Source organism: Corvus hawaiiensis, chromosome 1 (assembly GCF_020740725.1).
Source record: "Corvus hawaiiensis isolate bCorHaw1 chromosome 1, bCorHaw1.pri.cur, whole genome shotgun sequence".
Lineage (NCBI taxonomy): Eukaryota > Metazoa > Chordata > Aves > Passeriformes > Corvidae > Corvus > Corvus hawaiiensis.
Genome location: NC_063213.1, coordinates 9,341,397 through 9,365,443, shown reverse-complemented (window position 1 = coordinate 9,365,443; position 24,047 = coordinate 9,341,397). Strand labels below are relative to the sequence as shown.

The following is a 24,047-nucleotide window of genomic DNA, read 5'->3' as shown; positions in this document are numbered from 1 at the left end:
AGTGGGGTTAGATGCACTGGGGGTAACAATTATTTGTGCTCTCTCTGAGGTGATGCCTCCCGAAATTTTTGAACATATTTGTGTTTCAGCCCTGCTGGTGCAGACTTTATAATAAAGTAAAAAGCCTTTGGACTCACTGAATCTGCCAGGAGGACCTGGGGAAGCAATTCCAGGAGAGGAGCTTCCTCCCTATGTAGCATATGCCTGTGACTGACACTGTACTAGAAAATTTTAGCATCTATGAATCCTGGTGTCACATAAATAAATCAGGAGGAAAGAAAAAAGTTTGCCATGTGTACTTTTGCACCACAGCATGTTTTAGGGTGCATGGGCAGAAAACACAAAACTTCCATTTAGTTGGAAACAGATCTTAACTTTCTAATGAATTCAGATAATAAAACTGCTCTGATTTCATTACCAGCTGCGGCTGGTCTGTTTCTTTTAATTTTTGTTCACCTTTCCAGTGTTAATCTCTCTGCTCTTTCCAAAGCCAGAAAGGATTTTCTAGCTTTTGAATGGCATAACTTGAACTAACAAATCAAAACTTGGATAAAGTGAAAGCCAGTAAGGTGAACAAACCTTTTAAATACTAATACATGAAATAAACATCTCTTGTAGACACCCACAGGACCTAGATATTTGTGATCCAAATTGTTCCAAGAATATTTCTGGAATGTTTAATTTTGCACTTGCATCATCTGTGTGGATGTTTGTACCTAAATGCTTTCCAGTCACAATCTTGATGGCCAAGTAGTAATATTGTATTAGCATGATGCTAGTTTAATAATGAGAAAAAATCGGTTTCTCAGTAATTTGGGACTCTACTTGGAGACTGGACTTCTAGTTTGGACACCACTCATTTAGAGCATTTAAAAATTTTCCAGGGATTTATTTGCTGTCCAGCAGCCCATCCAAGTGAGACAAACTCAGCAAAACTTGATTGTAGTAGCTCCTGGCTGATTAACAGTAACATGTGAATAGTACTTGTGGCTCTTTTACTTGTCATTTTCTAGAGGCTAAGTAATGCAAGCGAAGTTATGAAAATACTCTGTTGTCAAGGCAACATTGTATGAGTGAAAAAACTTGTATCTGGGCTCTGTTTGAATATCGTGAGGAAGGCAGGAGGGGACACATTCATCACATTAAGTCACCTAAATTGATACCTAAAGGGATCATGCACACATGGACAGGCAGCAGTCATTTACATTGCCTGAATATAGGTCAGGTGTCCTATGTAAAGCTTTCTCTATGAGGATGTCAGAGGTAAGTAAGAGACCTGCAGGAAACTGATGTCCTTCTGAAGGGAACATGCAGAGGGGGATGGGATACCCCAGGCCATCTCAAAGGATCCTTACCTGCCTCCATCTCCCTGCTTACCACAAGATTTTGGTTAGTTCAATGGAATTGCTGTGACCTCCCCCTACTAAGTGCTCCTCTGATCAATAAACCAACCCTTCCTAGGACGTTCCTAGGAGGTGGGTTTATCCACAACCCACCTCCTTGGATTTAACTGTTTTTGTTGCAGGAAACTGTAGTATGCTTCTTTTAAGAAAACTTGGACATTGAAATTTGGTCTTGTCTCATACTTTTTTTTAGCAAGAAAATGACGAAGAACACACAGATTGAAACCATGTTGGAAAATAAAGGACTTTTGCTTTTATCTGTTTTCCTAGTGACATTTAGAGGTGCATACACAAATGTGTGTATTGGAACTGATAGAAAACTTTTTCAAACTGTTTTTGTGGCCTGTAGGTATCCCAGTAAAGAGAATCTTAAATACATCTATGAAACATAACAGAATGCTCGAATGCTCTTGCTCAAATCATTGATGTGATAAAATCACTTTTTTTTTCTTTTTACTCTTAGTATCTTGCAAATTTTGTTTAGTGGGGACAGAAATACGGAAGGAGTAGAATCAATACTATGATATTGATGGATTACTAACATAAGGTTGCTCAGACAAGACTCTGCTGCCTGCTGGTGCTATTGGATGTAACACATCCAGCCCTTGGGTCATGTTTTCTGGCTGCAGTGGTCACTTGCATGGTTAATGTTGTTTTTCTGCACACGGTGTGCAAAATGGGATGACCATTTCTGCAGTAAATATAGGAAAAACATTGTCAAGACCACACAAATATTTCAGGCAACCATCAGAAAGGGTTTAATTTTTTTCAGAGGTCTTATTTCCTTTATTTATGTGATACGCCATTCTTGTCATCTCCAAAAGACTGCTGTCTAGCTCACCTTGGTGGTGCCCACCTTCCCTGGAAAGGATAGGGGACAGCATCTATTCTCTTCTTTTTGTAAACAGCAGGACAGTGTTCTCTTGAAAGACTGCATAGTAGGTCTCAGGATTCATAAAAATTTCAGTAATGCCTATGCTTTATTAGATGTATATACAGTTAAGGATGAGATATTCTGAGGGCAATTAATTTGAGAGGTCTTCTAGGTTCTTATTTATTTATTTTCCTAATGTGATTTGGTTTGTCTGTTTTGTTTCCTTCCTGATGTCTCCCTGAAGAATTAATAAGATCTTCCTTTCCCTCCCCAACCCAGACAATAGTCTGTTGACATTTATTTTCATAGGATTATTAAAAAAAACCCCAAACCTGTATAAAACCTTGTCAAATGTACATTCTCTTTCATCCCTATTTGCTGATTGCATGTAAGTAAGTGGTGCCTGTGTTTTAATCATGGTCCAAATAGAAGAGTGTGTGGTGAGATGTATAAAACAAAGGACAATGTGAAGTAAATAGCAAATAGGATTTGTGACTCTGCCAACTCAAAATGTTTACTACAATGAGGAAGAATAGAACAGAGGCTTAGATGAGTGACACGTCTGATGATAATCTGTTTAATAAAGGACTTTGACTAAAATTGAATTCAGGTTTCATAATGATACAGTTTTTATGTCTTCTTTACACATTGAGTCTATCTTTGTCTACACTATCTACTGGTAGATTGATGATAGAAATGAATGCCTTGGAATATTAGGTAGTTCCCTACAAAAAATGATCTGTTAACATTCAAATACCCTTGCTCATGTCATTTGCACTCCCTCTGTCCTTGAGTCAGTCAAACCCTCATGAAGATTTTCTGAAGGTCCAGTGTTTATAAATGGGACTGTCTATATGAGGAAAACCCTTCTCACAGTTGCTGAAACATGACGAATCACTTTCTGAAGCTGGTGGTGCTATATATTATAATTTATAATAATTTGTAAGGAATTGAAACATTTCTCATTGTCTAATAAACAGGGCAGTCAAAAGGATGCTGTATGGATGGGACTGAATCAGTTGAAAAGGGATGTAAAGGAAGATTCAGCATAGAGGGGTGAATGAGTAGTGCCTGAAGGAAAGGGAAATACTCATCGCTGAGGTTGGTCTTCTGCATCCTCTTGTCCAGCTTAGAAGAAGATACTTTTTGGAGTATACAAGAATGACAAATGACATGTGCATTTCCTGGTTTGAGCTAAAATGCAGAAAATACTTTTTTTTTTACTTAAGTGCATTAAATTAATTATAAAATTTTTTGTTTTCTTCTTGTCCTGACAATAGTCAGGCAAAGTAAAGGCAAAGTATTCACTAAAATAAGACTCTTAACAAGATTGTGGAAACAGTTCCACATAGATTATTGACCTGTAAACTACAGCTCTGGAAAATGAGATAGGAGATCTAAGCAGGGGACATTATAACTCAAGCATGAAGCATAAATAGTACTTGAAATAGCACCAGAAGCAATGATAAAGGAGAACAGTAGTATTTTTCTACTTGCATACTCCAAAAGGCATTTACATGTGTTTCATGGAGTGATTTCTCACCAGTGATTAGAATAGTACCATGATAAAGTGGTACTAAGTCTGTGAACATGCAGCTGCCACAGCAATGAGCATTCCCTGACAGGAGCTCAAAGGTGGAGGGTGAAGGACACACTTCCTTAAAAACATCAGAACAAGGGGATTTGCTCAGGGTCACAACAAACGCCCATCTGACTTAGGATTCTGCTTCTGGGAGAGGGCACTGCATGTTTAGGAAAAAAAATGTAAGACGAGTCTAAGCACAGAGAAGCATTTTGCAGTGTTTGTACCTTCTCAGTGTTGTGTCCTTGGTGTCATGTGGTTCTCCTGAGCTGGAAGTCGTGTTTTTGTGTTTGCTGTATGCTCTGTGGACACTGTTTCTAGCACAGCTTGACAGGACACTGTGTATTAGAAACAAAGTATGTTAGACTAATAATCAGTATTTCAGCTTCTGTTTTCTGTTTTACTCAAAATGTAACTGAATTACTTAAATTTTCACTTTACTGCAGGAAATGTGCAGTGTGACTATTTGAAAAACAGATCAGTTATATATATATATATTATTTTTATGTGAGCTGGAGTAATTTCTAAATAATTCCTCACTATGCTTGCTGCTACTTAATTTTTGCAATAACACCTTGTTCGAAATGATAGTTTCAAAGAAAGCAGTTTATTTCACAGTTACGAAGTCCTGCTTAAGATATTCAGATATCAACAGTAACATTAAGAGAACCAAAAAGAGTAGGATATGCTTTTAAATTCATGTAGCTTAAGTCAGCAAGAAATTTTGGAGAGATTAATGGGCTGTGGAAATAGGCAACATATTTACAGACTATTTGAAAAAAATAGTACTTTTCCCCTCTTATTTGCTTTCTTTGCAATCCAAGAAGCTCTTGACAGGGAGAAAAAATTATCTGTCTTAAATTAATTCTAACCAGTTAAGTGTAAGGTGATTAATATAACTTTGCTAGAAATAATTTTATACTCTTACAGCAAACTTGTTTAAAAAACTGAAATGATTTACAATCAGTTAACTTGAAAATTGAAATGAATGTGACTTGTCACATATAGCTTGCGAATTACGAAAGGGTTGCTAAATATCTCTTTCAGTCAGGACTATTTTTCAAGAAAAAGTACAAGTTTCTACTCCAAGAAAGGTGAGAATTGAAAGTAAGCCTTTATAAGCTCATTTTTGAAATAAACTTAAAAGGAATAATGCAGTTCTTGCACATATTTGTGAGGTGATTATCACATCATTATGGAGGAATACAGGAAACTGAAACCCAGAGAGGTAGGAGAATGCAGGTTTTTCTTTAAATTGAAATATTGATATAAATGAAGGCAAACTCTTTTGACAGAGAGCAGTGTGTTTACATCCAATTTCCTGGGCATCAGCCTGCTCCAGACATCTGTCTGTGCAGCAAATTCTTCTCCTAGATGGCTGCAGAAGCCAACAATTGAAGCATAAGTCCCATGATGAGCTACACCAGAGGAACTCAGCTGGGACTGGACCTACTCACCTTCTCCTGGTATCAATGTCATGCTGCCTTAACTTTTTGGCTCAGTGGACAAAAACGTGCTGAAAAGGTTGCAAAACATTCCTGCCTTTGTTAAGTGCTGAAACGCCACTGACATTTTTTGGTCTTCAAAGACATAAATGAAAGTTCAGAAAATAACGTGTTTCAGAAAAAGCAAAAAGATTTATGTATAGAGCAGTAGATCCTGTTTTGAGCACCCATGTGTTACACAGCACAGAACCAAAACCCACATATTTTATTTTTTTTCTGTTCGGTTCTTTATATGGCTTCTCTGCTTACCAGACATAATCTGACATGGCATTTACTCCTCAGATGCCGTATAATATATTTGTGAAAAATGTTCTTTTCAGGAAATTAGTATTTATGAAGAATGCATTGGAATTAAAAAAAATTATTATAGGAGTGAAACAGATTCCATGTATCCTGGGAGAGATATTAAACAGTACAGAGGACAGATTTTTTTAATATATATAGTGTTTTATCTGCATCCACAACACCATTGTGTAAAGCCTTTTGATTTTGCATCATTTGAATCTTTCTTTTCTTGGAAGACATGTTTGTCATCCTGATAGCACCAGGTTCCCCTTGTTTAAAAAGAATGTTCAATCACAGCTTTTACTTGTGTTTTTGATAAAATAACACATCAGTATGTTTGATAGAAAGGAGAAAAGGTCTGCATGTCTCCTTTGTGTCATGTTTCTATCAACTAGCAGTGACAATTGCCAACTGGGATCAGGATGTATTAAAGTCTTTGTGGTCCAGGTAACTTTACAGCTCTTCTTCCAAAGGAAACTTAGAAATTAATTACACTATAATGCAAATAACTAAGGCTGCTGATCAATTCCTGCCTTGATTCCTTAATTTTGAAGATCTGTGTGGCACCTCATGGATTTTAACCTCTGCATTAATGTTTTGTCTTTTCCATGTCTTTCACAATTTGTTCTCTTTCTGGTCTTTGAAAACTGGGGACTGTCTCTGTTTCTTCCTTCTGTGGAAGAAGCTGCAGATGCCTCTTCTTTTTCCTGCTGGACTTTCCTGAACAAGCTCAACAGGCATCCTCTGGATGGTTCTCAGCATTGGATTGAGCAGCAGTTCAGCTGTTGAAAGTCTTTGTATTTGGGATGTTCATGAATGTGTTCCCTTGTTAATCATGTCACAGGCAGCTCTGAACTTCATTCTTATCCTCTTAGGTAACTTAAAAAATTAACCCCTTCCACAGGACCATTGGGCCAGGCAAACACCAGGCTTGAAGTGATATAAGTGCATAATATGTTTTTAAGACACACTTGAAAATGCATCAATCAAATTGCTGTTCATTATCAGTTGTTCCCACACTTGGAATGTCAGCAAGTCTCAATTCAAGCATGAGATTACTTCCTTAGCTGCTATATTCTCTAGTAACACCACTTTTGGAAAGTGTGAATAACAATATAGCATATCCAAACTAATTATGCCATTTTGTACCATTAATCTGTAATTATAGTCCATTTACATATTCAACATAAGACTGTTTTTTTTATCATTGCACTACCAGTGCTTTCTTCATGACTTGTTTATTACTAGGGAATATTTTCCTTTTCTATTTCTATATGCATTGCATTTCTTTACAGTTCTAATCTCTATCTATGTGGCCTCATGTTCTTTTAAGACATCAATTCTTAATGACACTCAGTGTTTGACATATTTTTTTCAGTTTGTTAATAGGTACTCTAAACTCTGAAACTTTTAGGCTTATTTCTCAAATTCATGATTTTAATTTATTAATACAAAACCTCAGTGAGTAGATTGTGTCCCTTACGAAATTGTGATAAGATTGTAGCTTTACTTTGTTTTAGTAACAAGTGTGAATAAGTGTGAATTCCCACAAAAGTTCTTTTTTCCCTTCTCTGTAAAAAAAAGTTCAAAAAAAAAAAGTAAATATATAAAATATGTTGGTGACTTTATTTTCCACTTAAGGTGTTTGCATTCTTTACGACATGGCTGTGGCACAGTGCTTCTGACAAATGCAGCAAGTTCCTGAAAAGGCTGAGTAATGTTAAATCTCTTTTTAAATCCTACTTTTGCTTTTTTAATGCTGATTCTTAGCACATACTCACTACATTTCAAGCTTCCCCTTCTGTGTTGTTTTGCCTGTACTTATGTGTATGGTCGTGGAAGGATGAAGCAGTTCATGATAATAAAATTGTAGTATACTTCCAACACTTTCCACTACTCAGTTTTTCTTTGCAGCTTCTCCCAGTCTTAAAATGGCAAAAAAGGACTTTCCTCCATGTTTAGTCTTTATTCCTATAGTTGTCTGGTTTCTAATTAAAAATTGCACAGAACTGCACTGCATTTTTTAGCTAAAGTATCTCCAATCTTTTAGGAAGGCATTGAATGTTCTTCCTGCTTGACTTGGCATATGTCATGCATATAGCTATTAAACTATGTTTTTTTCTTTTACTCCAGTTTGAGGTGTTCTTTGTGAGGTGTTCCTCATGTGCTGTATTCTCACATTTCTTTAACATGGTGAGATAATTGAGTTTCTTTTGCTTATTTTACCTGTGAGCTACTCAACAATGCAAAACCTCTGACCTGGAGAGAAAGTGTAAGTCTCCTGAGTCTGTGGTATTTTAGAAACTTAACGTTTTTGTTCTTTTTATTTTTATGTGGCTCTTTTGGAGAGCTAAAATTCCTGCCTGAGCATCCTCTAGTTGTTTGATACATTCCTAGAAAGCTGTGTTGAGTCTTTAGATGTCCCTTCATCCCTTCTTCAGTAGAGAGAGTAATGAAATGAAAAGACTTCAGCATTCCAGCTCAGCTTTTTCTAATTTCTGCTGAGTTTCAAGCCTTTCCAGGTAAATTCTAACTGAACTATGTTCACTTCTGATAATTTTGTAGTTAGTGACATTTAATATAGTGTTAAACATTGAGGTTTTCATTTTTTTTTTATAGTTATTAGGTTTTAGCAGGCATCCAGCTCATAGTCACATTCAAGATGTTGGAAGGATTTAATACCAGCCAATACTCCAAAACTGGGTAAAACCCCCTCCTAATTCAAAACACTGTATGGTCAAAAGGTCAGTTATTTTGTTCACTCACATACCTTTTCTCTTTGCAACTCTCTGTGATAAAAGGTCTGTTCTCTGTAGAATTCCAGTCTTCCCATTTGATCAGCTGTGTAAAAGGCAAGTTTTAAAAGTTTGGATGATTCCTCTTTAATTAGTCATATTTAGAGTCTTCAAATGTATTTGATACTCATCATCCATAAATTTATAAGCTGATAGACTGATTATATTTATTCTCATTTCAGAAAAAGTTCTCTATATATCCTAACTGTAATGAGTATTGTCATGCACTGAAAGTATTTGGTAAGGTCAGTTCTATGTGACTTAGGCCAGGCTGCTCTCAGCAGAAAAAGAAATAGAGATTAAAAAATTCATTAAGTTAAAAATCATTCACCATAAAACTCCATTTAAAAAAAAAGTCAGAAATTAATTGCAAACAATTTCTAAATAGAAGGAGGGTTAAACTCTCCACCGAATGAAATCATAATAAATAAGTCAATCAGCCCTACGTAGGAATGAAAATACATTATCTTGTGTTTGGGTTATGATAGCTCTAGCATCATCAACACCCTTTATTGAAAACTGCAAGACTGAATATTAGCATGTTTTTGCATATATGTGGGAGAGACAATGGTACAATATCCTTCCCTTTTCTTCCATCAAAGTGAACTTTGTTCTGGCATTGCCTGCAAGCTTGAGCAGAGGGCAGTCAATGCTCAGAAATCAAGACACTAAATTTAAATTTAAAATTAAAATGTTCATCAACATGGAAAATTTCTTACTACCCATCTTATTAACCTGTGAGGTAATTCCACCAGTCAAAAAATAAAAATGGGATGTGGCCCTCAGTGGTAGTTACTTAAATGGAGAGAATTTTCTTTAAGCTGAAAATAACCTTAGAAAGACTGGATACCAAATTCAATTCAGAAATGAGAAAAATAGAGTTGAACCCATCTTGTCGTACCTCAGTTTTTCCTCCCCTGTGGGCAGTGCAAAACCTTTTAAAGTTTTTAAAGTGCTTTTAAATTTTAATTAAAATTTAGATTAGTTATGATCATCTAATCTTTCCTTTGCACTGCAGTGTCTGATCACTGTGTGTAAGTATCCAAAGTTTAATCTGCTTCTGGTCCTCCCAGATTTGACAGTCTAATTAAGTGCTCAACTTTGGCACTTAGTATATAAGAAATCCCACTTCATGTTTTGATAAGATTTTAGATTAAATTGGTCACTTACCTGTTCTGCTGAAATATTCCTGAATAATTTTATTGTTTTATCTTTACTACTGCATTCATCTCCTTTAGGAACCAACAGATTTCTTTCCTGCATTAGGATAAAAAATCTATTTGAAGGCTCAGCCTACCATTGACAGTAAAGCATTATTGGCATCATACTGGGGTGTCTTAAAGACATTCCTTCAGTGTGAAAATTAATATATAAAAATATGTCAACATACAAGCATTGGTTCTAAGGCTAGTGGTTCATTGTTTGTAAAATCCACTCTATTTTTCTCCCCAAGGTATGGTGACTGAAAAAGATGTGCAGCTTTGCCCTTCTCTGTGTTGGCCTGGTCTTTACTTTTCTTCTGTAATCTTCCACCTCATCCCATGTTCCCTGTGACTAATTTTTTTTTTAAAACTTTGGGAAGGCATGACATTCCCGTCATATTCTTAGGCCAGCAGCTAATCATTGCAGAAAGCTGTAGCACAGAGCCTACTTTTTCAGTTAGGGAAGTAGATCTTTTCCCTTATGCCAGCTTGCTCAATGTGTAGGCAGATGATCTACATGCTGGTAATTCCAGCAGATGTTAAATGGATGGAGATGTTCTTTCAATTGCTCTTAGCAACTTTGTAGAAAGCAGGCTTACATTTGTTCTATGGGGGCCAGCTTGACTCAATATAAATACTTAAGGAGTTGTAAATTTGGAAAACTGTTGATCTTCCACGTCTTCACTTCCCATCCCACTTCCCCCACCACATCCCATCCCATTTTCCCTGCCACATCTCATCCCCTTCTTAATGACAGTAACTTCTAAGATGGTTCATGGAGCACTTTGCCACTCTGGCTTGACTCTGCAGGTGCTGAACCCAAACTGTGAGATCCCATGGTGTGGATGGCCTCAGCTCACACAGGCAGGCGTCTGCAGCCTCTCTCTCCTGGGGCTCTTTATAAACAGTAGAGAAACAGGTGCTTTTAGGGTGCCTGAAAAGGTGTCAATTCAGACAATTGTAGGATGAAATGAATCATATTCTTGATTTCACTGACCATATTGCTTTTTCTGTCCATTGACTGGCGAGTCCCTGGCTGATTACCTCTGTCTTTCATTTAGTCACGTAAATTTGGTCCTTTGTGTCTCACTGAATGCAGTATTTAAGTTCAGCCATGTTCCAGGCCCTGTGGAGAGGTGTTTAGAGGAATTCACTTGTACTCTAAGGATAAGTAGCTTCCGGGTACAGTTTTAATAGTCCTATTCAGACTGAACAGAACCTGAGAAACAACTTCAAATTCCCAGTGCCAGGATCACTGAAAAAAAAATCAACTTTGCTGCAGTTTGCCCTGGCCCTTGATCTTGCAACATTTTAATTATTTTTCTGAAATCCTCTGGGCACTCATCAATTATCCATGTAGCAGCATAAACTAAGCAGTGCTCAGATTCTGACCTTTGTTGAATAGCAGGGGCTCAGGCAGTTTCTAATCCTGCTGTGTTATTTTGGCATAAACTTCTTTGTTCAACTTATGCTAGAATAGATCCTGGTTTTGGCTTGAACTTCAGTTGGACAGATCATGGTATAGGTCCTTGCCTCACAACTGATGGTATGAACTCATCTCCACTAGAAGATATTTCTGCTTTTAGCCTTGAGAACATTCTTGTGATCCTGTAATAACACTTATTTTTGTACTTCACCACTTTTTTTGAACTAGGGACAATATATACCTGTTTGCATGTCTTTTATATTTTAGTGACCATGGTGTGTAATATTATTTTTCATGAGGAGAAAAGGCTATTCTATCTTTATAATTTTCATATAAGTGCTGTAGAAGCAGATCTGTTGAAATAGTCAAACTGCAGTATTTTCCCTCTTAAAAAGAAAGTGGGTCTGGAATGTCTTTATTTAGTACTGTTTCATTAATTTAAAAATGCAGCACGTATCTCTTTTTCTATGTTAGTCATTCTTTGGTAAGGCTATGGAAAGCATCAATTTTTATAATAAAACCTGCCATTTTAGATGCTCTCACCTCCCTGCTGTTTCACTGAGCAAGATGCAGCTGAGGGTGGGTGATACTGAGAAGGAAATGACATTGATTTTCTACTTTTGTCATACAGGAGTATTTTAAGATGTTCCTCTTAATTTTTCTTTTTCAAGGAGTCAAGAAAAATAGAAGAAAAATACTCAGAAGTTCAAGTCTAGGATGCTGTAATCAAAACAAGCCTGAAAAAAATGTCCTTATTTCCTGGAGGATGTGTGCTAAGACACTGGAAGGGTTAGGTGAACTGCCTGTTCCCAAATTTTGCAATGGTATGACCACCTAGGGCTTGAGAGATCAAAGGGCCACAATTAAGAGTCTCTCATTTCCTTCCTAGGTGGCTGAGCAATAGGCCAACAAGCTCTTCATTTAATATGAAACTTCTTGAAGAAGTGTAACAATGTTTTTTTCTGGAAAGCAAAATATTATCAAGTCAATATGGATTTTTACTATTATGCTTCCAAAGACTAATGGCGTAGACACTGTTTACATTAAGGACAAGGTAGAAGTGCAATGGTTTTTCTTTATTTATTTTGCACAGGTATTATTTTATCAATTTTTACAGATTTTTAAAAAAACTAATTTACCTTTAAAAATTTTCTCCTTCATAAATAATTTACCAGATGTATCCACTAAAAGGTCTGGCTAACTGACTCTGTGTCCTATGACAGTGTACTTAGGTAAGTTGTTAAGTTGCTTTTACAGGTAATTCCAGATATGAAAATCAGGTATGATATCAGAAACCCAGTGAAACCTTCCATATGGGTCAGAGCATTTATAACCTTTTATAGGAGTTTCCAAAACATCCCTCACTGTATAGATGCTACAACTTTAGTGGTGCAATGAAGAGCAAGCAGCAGGTGGAGCATGCGTATTGATTTTGTCACTGCAGGACTTTGAATTCCACAAAGCAGAATTTAAACAAAATGCAGGAGCCCTGAGAGTAGTGTCACCAGTTCTGAGATGGAGAAAAAATATCCTGAGGCTATTATCCCTGTTATAAATGGTAGTGTGGACTTAGCATTTCCGTCCTGGTGGTGCTTGCTGTGTTACTCTATACTCTGAGTAATGAATCTTACATTTTACATGTGCTCTTTCAATTTGTGGAGGATTCATCAGGTGTCTGCATCAATTTTTGAAAGAAAAATTACTGATCTGGAGTTGAATCACAGGTATATAGAAAATAATCAAGGGTCTCCTTACCTGCTTTGCTAGGGGGCTGATTAATGGATTTAAGTTCAGTATTTCTAGATTTAGTTTTCATATTAAGCATGGTCTGTTTTTGCACAAGTGATATTTACATTCTTTACAAGTCGTGAAATGCCTGCTGCAGCTCGTATAAATATGAGATTTAAGGAACTTTAGATCAAATTACAGTACATCCTTCATTTCCAGGCTGCAGAATTGCTCAGCTTTGTTTTATTGAGTTAGTTAGGCAATAAAAGTCAATCATTGCAGGGTGCTTGTACATTTGCAGGCTGCTGTATGTTGTGAGGAAGCTACATTTTATCAGGGGTTTTACTGTAGTTCGGCCAGTACAGTGAGTGAGCTTTGTGTGTTCATTCCATCAGTATTGGTCTCACACCACACCAGTTGAGGTTACATGGCTCTTTGTGCCAGGAATTAGTTTGCAAGTTGTAGCTTTAAGACTGTGAAAATTTCGTTCTCAACCTCAGTAATTATTTTCATTAACCTCTGTATCTATTTGCATTGTTACAAAGGGTCTTTGAACTTTGGCTGTTTCCTTCAATTGTCCTGCATTACATCCAGCATTTCTAATGTTGAGCATTGTGAACTTGACCTGCAGTAGGGTTCTTCAAAGGGAGTCTTTGAGTTCCTTGAGTGACTCATTTCTCTTTGGCTTCCCTATGGGGTTCAGAAAAGAATCCAACTTGGTTTTATGTATTGGCCACGTCAGGGAAAGACTTTGTCAGATGATACCTGGAAGATGCAAAAAGCACAGTCCCATCACGTAGCTGGCTTTTTTTTGGTTGCAGATGAGCCTCGTCTGAAGTAAGCTAATATCGCAGTATCCCGCAGTGGTAGGGAGAAGAAGAGAGATCCAGCAGGCAGGAATTGTGCAGCAAGATTGATTTATTTAATTATTTTACAACTCTTTTATAGACTTTCTTCCTCATAGTCTAAGTGGTCAAAGGATCACCCACCCCTTGGGGTGATGGGCTAAAATCCTAAAACATCCATTGTCAAAATATTTTCCTACTGTACTATAAACAAAGGTTTGCAATGTTGCAGGTGTTCATAGCTCAGAGAACTCTACTAGTATCTTCCCTGAGAGAGAAAAATATCTCACGGGATTGGAAAGAAGCAAGAGAAAATCTTGCTAGCAGCATATTTATATCCACAAGCTTTTATTGACATTACCCCATTGCAACAAAATACCATTAGGGTTTTGTAAACAAATGTAAACATGTAAACAAATGTTTACATTTATTCTGCTCTTCCCTGTTAAGCCATTAGGTCTGCTAACATATTTCTGCAGACTGAAATAAAAGGTCCAGAAGCAATTATCTGGTTTAGCCAGCTAACAAGTCTGGATAGGTGTAAAAACCCTCTGTCCTGGGCTGTTAAATGATGAAGTGCAGTGTTAGCTCACTTAGGTGATTCATCCAGCTGAACATCCTCCTCTGACAGTGAATGGTAGCAGATACTTAGGGACAGAATGAAGAAGTATAAGACACTGAGCAAGTATAGAATAAGCTTTTCCCTTGTATCACTTCTGAAACTCAGATTTTTTAAGGACTTCACAATTTTTGTATTTTATTAAGGAAAAACTACTTGTAATGCATAGAAGCAACTAAAAACTGCCGTTAAAGCAAAGAAGCCATGATGTGATGAAATAGGAGGAAAGATGAACAATAATTATATCTTGTCAGCACAGGGTTCCCTTAAAAGTGCTTTATAGGGCAATGATAATCAGTCTCTGAAATTCAGTCTCTGAATATTAGTAACATTTTTTTGGAATACTGTCTTTCCTCAAGCAAAAAATCCTTGTTATTCATAGTGATTCTTGAGTCCTCTCAAGAAAATGACACAGCACATTTTTGGGATGGCTGTTCTGTTTTTCATTAAAATAACTACTAAAATAGTTAATAGTTTCCTCTTTTGGCCAGGGCTTCCAAAGTTCATTGTGAACAACCTCTTGGCATCCCTCAAAGGAACCTGAATTATTCTAAAGTAGAGTCACAGCTGGAAAAAGTTCTGCATTTCCAAGGACAAACATTGCACTGGTGCCAGAGCCCAGGCAGAGCTACTCCTCCGCCTGCTACACCAGAGGACACTTTCTCCTTAATTGTAATTACTGCAGTATGACGTAAATGAAACCTGGATCTAGTATTTTTATCCTAATGGGGTTTTTTTATGCCTATCAGGAGTAAAGATTGGCTTTCTTAATAAATTAAACTAACTAGTTTCTTGAAGGTTTGTAAGGGGCGATTTGCACAGTAGGAACATGTTTCATAGGAGACTTGCTCTAGGTTTTCACAGTAACAGACCATTGGGCCACTGTCCCAGCATCGCTTCTTGGGATATCACACAGATATATCCACTGTATCTTCTGGATCCTTCCTTTGGCTGTATCACCACTGATTCTCATTATGAATTTTTCATACATCATATGTTTGTGCTTTTAATGGAAAAGAAAAACACCAGCCCCTTCTGGATTGGGCAGGGAAACAGATGAGCTGATTTCACTGAAATGATGATGATGAGGAAAAATACAGGAAAGTTTAGAGCAAAACTGAATCTGCCATGGATCCATTCCAAATCCTGTTTTGGCAGCCCAAGGTTAACTGTGATCCAGCTGTGGAAAGGACCCAATTATTTGCCCCTTAATCTTTTGCAAACTAAATTCCTGGAAGCTGCATTCCATCTGCCTTGAAATCTGTGTCTTGGCTTATTTTTCACTAAGAAACACTACAGCCTCTAAGGATGGACAGCTTTGGGATTCAGACTGACTATGCCATATGATACATCATTTGAATGTTAGAAAAGCTGTTTCTTTATGAACAGTATACTTAGTAGATAATCTAATAGGTCCATTTACCCTTTAATTTCTTACATTGCTGTTAATTAGTATCAAATTCTGGCTGCCTTGAAACACTGCTGTTGGCCCCATTTTCCATTGCTGTCTCTGGTATTGAGCTTCATTTTTAATGTTCTGTAGTGAATTTTCATTACTCTAGGAAAAAAATGTATTTTTTTCCACACCAAAGAAATTGGATTGTTTTTCCTTTTCTGTATTCTTTTCTTTCTTATGAAATCAGTGACAAGGCTGATGTTTAGGATGAATTTTTTGGACGCATTGCAGTAGCAGAAAAGCAGTGTTATGAACCTGCCAGAAAAAGTGGGCCAGTGTACTACAGATGCTATCCCACAATGGTTTAGCAGGATCTGGGCTAACTGTGTCTTCCTTGCCTGTATTCTCTTTGTGGTCATTGCTAAGGGGTGTGGTTTTGCACAAGATGCCTTTTTAAGACACTTTTTTGGTTGCCCACTAACTCTCTATAAAGCTGGCTACCTGTAGTAAGCATAAATTGGTAACAGGTGCTCTTCTCAAAGGTGTTTTCATCAATTTTTTTCCCAATGAAATTTTGAAGAGCCCCCATCTGAACAGAACTTGCTGGGGGTGTGCTCTACCTCCCCTCTGCTGGGAGAAGTGATAGAGAAGGTGGCATCAATTAATTTGCTGCTGTCCACAGCAGAGCGGCACATCTGGATGGGAGACAGTTTGTGCTGAGGAGGAGTGTTAAGGGTCTCTCTCCCTTATTCTCAGAGATGTCAAAAATGTTGCAGGATCTCAAAAAAACATGTTGCCAGGCAAATAATGCAGAACGGAATTAGTCTGACTATTTTGCTTCTGTGTTCCTGTTGAAGAAGCAGGTTCCTCTAAATGAGGCAGCATAAACATGAAGCAGAGTGTTTGGGCTTAATGTTACAATTTATGAAAAAAACCTTAACTGTCAAAGACTTAAGAGGTTCAGCATCTGCTGTATCATATACTGCCAGCCTCTGCGGGGGAATCAGGGCAGCATATTCCAGAAAAGCAGCAATAAGATAAAAGCACAAGTGAAGTTAGAATCTTTCCTTGGTATTTAGAAAGTTTGCACTGAAGGCTAACAGATCATTGAGCATATCCATCCCCCCTCTTTCCCAATTTTAAGGCTTTCCCCCATTTAAAATGTTTTTTGTTTGTTTGTTTGGTTAGTTGGTTTTTTATATTAGAGCAAAATCTGAGCACCTTTTAATTTTCAGTATTTGTGTTCTCTATCTCTGGGAGATAAAGAATTAATGTTATCCTCATTTCACAGATGGGACATGGAAGGACTAAAGGGTCAGGTTCACAGAGATATGCAAATATTTATATTTCCATTGATTTCAGTAGCAAGTCTCCTACCTATGTAAGATGCTTAAATATGTTTTTGGTCACGGACCTTAGTGATTAGCTGGCATTTTACAGGAAATCAGTAGTGACACGGGGATCTGAACCCTTTAGTGTTCTTTGAGTTCATCTCTTTTTGCTGTATGCTTGCTGAGATTATGTGAAGTTTAAGCCTTCCATTCTCACCAAGCTGGTTTTAGCATAATGGGACAGAGGTAGAGAAAGCTGCTTTGATAGCTGTTTGCCTTGGTCATTATAAAACAGAATTGACTTAAAAAAGGCATTTACAAGTGACCTAGTGCTTTCTGGGAGATGGCCACTGCTGTTGGATCAAAAGCTAGAGGATACAGCTTTGGGACAGAACTAAAATCTCTCTGTACTGCTAAAAGAATCAGTATCAGAAGAATTGGAGGGGGGGTGGGTGAGGGGAAAGCAGAGTAGGTAAAAGTGATAATTTCTGAATATTTATAAGCTCTTTTGTGCTGTCATACAATTGAAAACAAAGGAGGTGGAGCCTGTGTTCATAATTAAACTCTAATTCTCCAGGTCAGAGGGTAAGGTGACCTGTCTGCGCTATCTGCTTTTCAGGCCAACATATGGTGTGATTGATATTGGCTCTAGAGGGGTCCTTGTACATCTGGAATGCTGGGGATGTGAATGTGATATCAGTTCTCTAGGGAGAGCTGTAAATTTAACATTGGGGGATAAAGTGAATACAGTATCAATAAAAAGATATTGCTGCTATTTTTGTCACCTGTGCACTGACACTTACAGCATTGGCAATAACATGCAGGTCAAAACACCTTCCAAAATGTGATGAAGATCCTACTCTGTTCTTCAGTTTCACTACCAGGCAACACAGATCTGATTTTAAAATAAGTAAGTAAGGTCTCTTTCTTTCACTTTGATGTAAGAGCTGTTGATTTGGCAACAAAGGTTACTGGAATTAATTCTGGAGAGGAATGTAAATACCAAAGTGTAGGATAACAGGATAATTATATTGATTGTTACAGTAGGAGTATTTTCTTCTCCTGCATGAAAAAAAAAGTATTTTCTGTGTTAAATACAAAAAGAAAGAGCAAAGGAAAGACTGTTTAAAAAACAATGTAGGAAAAACAGTGGGAAAATTATAGAAAAAGCTGCTTGCCATCAAATATAAGAGCTCTGAGTTCAAGAAGGTGAGTGGAAAATCAAACTAATACATTACAAATAACAGAATTTTAATTCTTTTAACCAAACTCTACAGTATTTTCATAGTGTTAGAAGTTCCTCTGGCACACTTTGTGTTGGTTACTACAGAGTATTCTCAGTACAGACAGATTCTGGAAAACCTCCAACTTCAGAGACAACGGCCAGACCCTAAAGAGCATCAGTGCAGCACATGGAAACTGTGGAACAACATGGGTCCATGCATGGACAGTGATTATGCTGTGGCAGAAGCCCTACACGGATGAGGAAAGGGTGATATGTCTTTGCATGAACAATTCACTCTGTCAAGACTTGAACATACAGCTTTAGGCAAAAATATTAGATACCTCAAGTCTGCTACATATAAAGGCATTTTTCTCAGTTCGATCACTTCTGTACTTTCCAAGGGATTGGTGAAAGGAAATCAGTAGGTTATACCTGGGGTTTCTGGCTGATTTTTCCTTCCATCAAAAGTCCAGAAAACTGAGAACTTATCTGGGGATTTTAATGGTGAAAATTCAATACTGCAGCCTCATTACCGTTCTGTTATGGATTCCCTTCATCCGATATCTTGATATTACCACTTAGAGCAGTAAAATGGTTTCAATTTATTAAACTAAGTGTTTAGCTGGAGAAGATCAAAAGTGCATGCTAATGTCACTGTATTGACAACCCTTCATCCTCGCTGTGGAGCTGCCTGTATTTATGTTACCATTCCACGTGAGGTTCTCTAAACGTTGGGGGCTGAAGCCATAGCGAAGGCATTTCTGTCGGATCGCTGCTGTTTAATTAGACAATGTTGCTTTCAATAGTCCTCCCAATAGTTGTACTCTTAAAATACCAGGTTTTTCCAGGGATCTGTGTACATTGTGACTTGTGTGACATGGTCTCCAGCCTGAGTGTTTCTGAAAATTCAGAAAATTCAGTGTATAGATATTCTGAATGATTTTAAAAGTCTCCCTTTCAGTTAGAAAACTGGCAGTATAGAGAGTTTTGGTTTGCCTAGTTTTGAAACGTTTGCATATGTTTTCTAGAAATAAAATATATATGTTGCTAACTAATTGGGTGAGGCTTGATTGACAGACCAAAATATTTTTAATTGCAAATCCTAAATCTAATTTAAATCTCATTTCATCTGTTCTAAAGAAGCTTGACTGATTAAAGGCATTTAATTTCACTGCCATGCAATGGATATGATCTTAGTGCCACCTTTTTTTTAACTGGCTTATCAATGCCAGCAGTGCAAGTGACGCCTGTAGACCTGAAGGGAGACAGAGTTATACAGTCTGAGTACAAAACTTCAGTGTATTACCCACAAATAACAAAGATAAAAGTTAAAGAATGCAACAGATTTGTGCTTGTCTCCTTTAAAAATACACCTTGAAACAAACTAAAAAGAAGTTATCAGCATAAAGCATCTGTGTCAACATCTATCAGAAGAACAAACGTGTTAGGGTGATGCTGGTAAGAATGCAACTCTTATTTCTGGATTAATAGGCTTAGATTTACTGTAGGTGATCTGGATTTACTTACTGTCATATAATTTGGGCAGTATGAAGGAAGTTATAGTTAAGATCTCTTCGAGTGAGGTATGCTTTGGAGAAAGGGACAATATGATTATTGTAGTAGCTGAGATACTTGATAAAAAAGCAGACAAGTTTCTGACATGTCAGCCTTTCTTCTGAAGTATGAAGGGCAGGGGAACAGGCACAGGCGTTGAAGTGATGGGCCCCTAGGTGGGGACATACTGTCAAGGCATTGAAGGAACTACGCTTTGCTGTTTGCCCTGCACTGATTGTTTTGTGGGTGAGGTTTTAGCCTCTAATGTTGACAGTCTGTTAGAAGTCATATGAATCTTTCTGGGAAAGAAGGAATGTCTCTTTTTAAGTGCTAGGGGAAAAAAAACTTTCTGTACGTGGAATTCTGTACATGGAATAAAAATGCAAGTTGCAAATTGATCAGATAAATGTACTGGTTCACCTAAATCTTTGCTTGTATTTTCAAGTACTTTGCTTGTCTAGGGAGCTGGGAAAATTCCTATTCCTTGTTGTCTCATCTAAGCCTGTATCTCATTTCTGACAGAGTCAGTACAAGATATGTGAAGGAGACTTTGGAGGTTCTGTAGATTCTATAATTTGGGTATTTTCCCCCTCCTGTGGTAACTGGCTCTGAAACAGTGCTGCAGGGCAGGTGTCTCCTATGGTATATACAAGTCTTTTGTTCCTGTTTGATAGAACCTTGAATACCTCTGTATTTACTTGAACAAATACCTTACATTAGTCTCCTACCAGAATCATCCAGGAGTCAGGTATCAGTGAATTCCTCTCAATTATTTATTTAACTGATGTAACTTTCCTGTTTGGTTTTTTTAACGTAGCATTGTGAGGATGACCATTGCCTGCCCATGGCATTTGTTCAGCTCAGTCGTTCATTAAGTTTTGAATTTTGACAGAAAGGCAAGGTCTGAAATACATTCAGCAGCTATGAACTTTGTGGAAATTGGTGGCTGGCTCAAGGAGAGGTCCCAAGTGAATACCCCTACAGAGGGTTTCCTTGATGTATTTGGCTGGGTGATACAGATATTTTGAAACCAGCCACAAGATGCAGGGGAGCACCTGAAAGAGAAAGAACATTTTAGAAGAATGAGAAGAGTAAATAAAGGTAAGAAATGTGGATTCTGGTGTAGGATCTGTGGTGACTTAAGGACAACGGGACAGAACTGCAGGAGAAAGTAGCAGAATACTTGGAGGGAGTTGGTATTTCCATGGAGGTGGGATAGGAACCTTAAGGAGTTAAGGCTTCAGCTTTTTTCTGTTTCTTTAACCGTTCTCATTGTCTGGTGTCAAACCTGTTCCTTGTTTGGTTTTGGATAAGCAGGGCAGCACTACTCAGAGTATTGTGGTGGGAGAATTCAGATGTTTCAATATTTTAGGACTAGTCACAGCCTTCCTGTGCTCCTCAGCGTTCTTCAGTGTCCACAGTTGTGCATAGTGAAGCTTTCCATTTATTTCCCCCTAAAAGAAGATAATTAAATTTGTTCCCAGCAAAGTATAGCTATAGATTATTTTGTCCAAGGTATACAAATTTCAATTTTTCAGCAGTTAACTTTGTTTTCTCAGATTCTCACATGCTATCAAGAACCTGATTTTTCACAATGTTGTCAGATTTTCCTTAATTACAGGGTATATACTAACCTGTGAAGATGGTCATACCACCTGTCACAGCTCCTTCATAGACCATTATTAAATAATCCAGAGATCCTAAAGGACCTTATATGAAAGCAAGAGCATTGAAATAGAATCAATATGTATATAATTGTAAATGCAGGATGAAAATGGAATTCTTCTTACTGCTATTTTTAAGTTAAATATCAACATTTTCCGTAACATAAGTATTTATGGTAGCAAGTGAAAAATTTATTGATGGAAATTTTTAAAATAAATAGCAAGGAGGAAATGCTTGTGTGTGACTAAATGTGATCAGAATACTTTTGGCCAATCATTTCTTGAATTTACTCTCTGAAAATCGGTGTTGTCACCACTTACAGTCCAAGGAAGAAGAGAGGCAGCAAGTGTGTGGCAGTCACAACTGAGAGGGACACCCCTCTTTTTCCAGAGCTGCCCAGTTCACCATTTACTGCCTCTGCTAAAATTATTCTGCACGTGGAGACCTCCTGGAAAAGGATATTGGTAGGAGTTTTCCGACCTGTATCACTGCAGCAGAGATCCAGTGCAGCAGCAGGAGAGGCGAATTTAACCCCTATTCATATAGCTCCTCTCTCACTAAATGAAGATGTTCTTTGAGAAATAGAATACATTTGACACTGTATTTACCATTCATGTCTACTATGAACAGAATTATTTTATAGACAGACACATTGTTCTCTCACATATTAATTTTTTTAAATGCATTTCACTTCTGCTGACAAGCTATTAAAATTCAACATTTAAATGTCACACTATGGCATGTAATTTGCTGTCATGAAAACAACTATGGATTTATTTTCTGGTGAGATTCTCATTAAGTATTGAGCAATATGTCAAAACCAAAAAGTGTCATGATTTCATGAAGGGGGGAAAGGTGAAATCCCCAAATGGTATGGAATATTAAGAATTGCCTCTACTGATAGGAGGAGATTCAATGGCTCTGGCTATTATTTTTTTCAGTTTGGAAAAGGAAATATAACTGTTCTGGTGCGTTGGAGTTTTGATATAATTCTGAATAGGTCAGACCAATCAAAATGCAAGAGTTAATTATTGAATCTGAGTTCAGTCAACTCTTGGAGACCATCAGTGATAAACTGAAGATATACAAAGCAGTTGTCTTGCTACTGTTCCGTTTCATCTTTTTTCTTCTTTCTGAGTCTATTTAACATTAAAGCAATAATCCTGCATAGCTCTAAAGAGGAGTGTGCTGTTTCAGGCACAGATGCCACTGCAGAGTGTAATGCCTTGATCCCCTCTGGATTTTAAAGATGACAGGCACCTTTTGCAAGAAGCAGCACATAAATTTCAGTGACTGACACAAACTTAATTTGGACAATTTTCTTGACTGAATTCCTCCCACACCCGTATAAAATCCATTATATTTATTTAATCGTTGCCCTTATCAGCTGTTTAGGTTTGTTTTGTGCTATCAGACAGGCACTGTATTCCAGCCCTCAGAGGGCAACATATTCATCTCAGCTGAAAAAAAAAGCGTGCCATGATTTTCCAGTGCATTCATACTAAAAGTTGTTGGTAACAGTAATAAAAATTATTTTATGCTTAATACTGTTTGATTTAGTAATATTTTGAAGGTCCAGCTAACAGCTTATTTTTCATTCCCACATTATCCATAGAAATTGCTTTATTCCTTTCATTTTCATAACACTAAAATAGATCTAAAGTGAAACCAAATAGCATATTTGTTATTTCAAAATATTTTCACTGAAAAGTATTTTACATTATGTGCAATAACATATTCAATAACAAAGAATGTGATTGTTTTCTTAGATAAATGTTATATTATCCTCCAGGCTTTTGTAAACTTCCCGCCCAAGTGATTTTTCTATTTTTTTGCTCTTCCATTTTTCATTTTTACTGAAGTTATAACAGTATGCATAGCTTTGATGTGACTACACAACAGATTTTCATGTCGAAAGTACTGTGAAAGATTTTTAGTAACATTTTTTTACCATCAGGTTACCCTGTCTTTCACAGCCCTTATAGAAATTCTGTTAAAATGTGTGTGTCTGGTGTCAAGAGCAGCAGATCCAGGCAGGGATGCGCACGTGTTCAAAATGACCTGTCATTGCCAAAGGGAGGTGGTAAAGAACATTGTGCTGCTCCGAAAGAAACCTATCTGTGCTAAAGTCTGTAAAAGTTCCTGTATGGAAAAATTGTGGGGGAAACCATGTTTATAAAATTTTTAAATGCCACTGTGAATTTTATTTTGAACATAGAATAATTTTTAGAAAATTTTTAGAAATAAAATTAACACTATCACCATGGATATTACAGAACAGTCCCAACATGGATTTTGCTTTTAAAGTCCTTTCATATTCTCTTACAGAAACCATATATCCAACAGAGAACAAAACCTGTCTTGCCTAAGGAGAGATGCCTGCATTATACAAGTGCTGGTTTAAATGGGGCACTGAGGGCACTAACTTGGTTACTGCAGGCAAAGAGGCAATCGTGGAGCTCTACAAAGAAGTTATAATTGTTAGTGGAGTTAATGAACAAAGATTCTTCCCAAGGCCTCATTGGTTGATTTTATAACAAAATCCTTTTGCACTTCTAGCAAAGGTTGTGTTCTGTGAGAAGAAACAAGCCCAAGTCTGGTACTGGCAGAAT

The 24,047-nt window shown here is 37.2% G+C and overlaps 1 protein-coding gene across 2 annotated transcripts in view; it reads left to right on the top strand.

The window, feature by feature from the left end:
- PTPRN2 (protein tyrosine phosphatase receptor type N2) overlaps nt 1-24,047 on the top strand; it is a 653,490-nt gene that overhangs the window by 165,743 nt on the left and 463,700 nt on the right. The window lies entirely within an intron of this gene.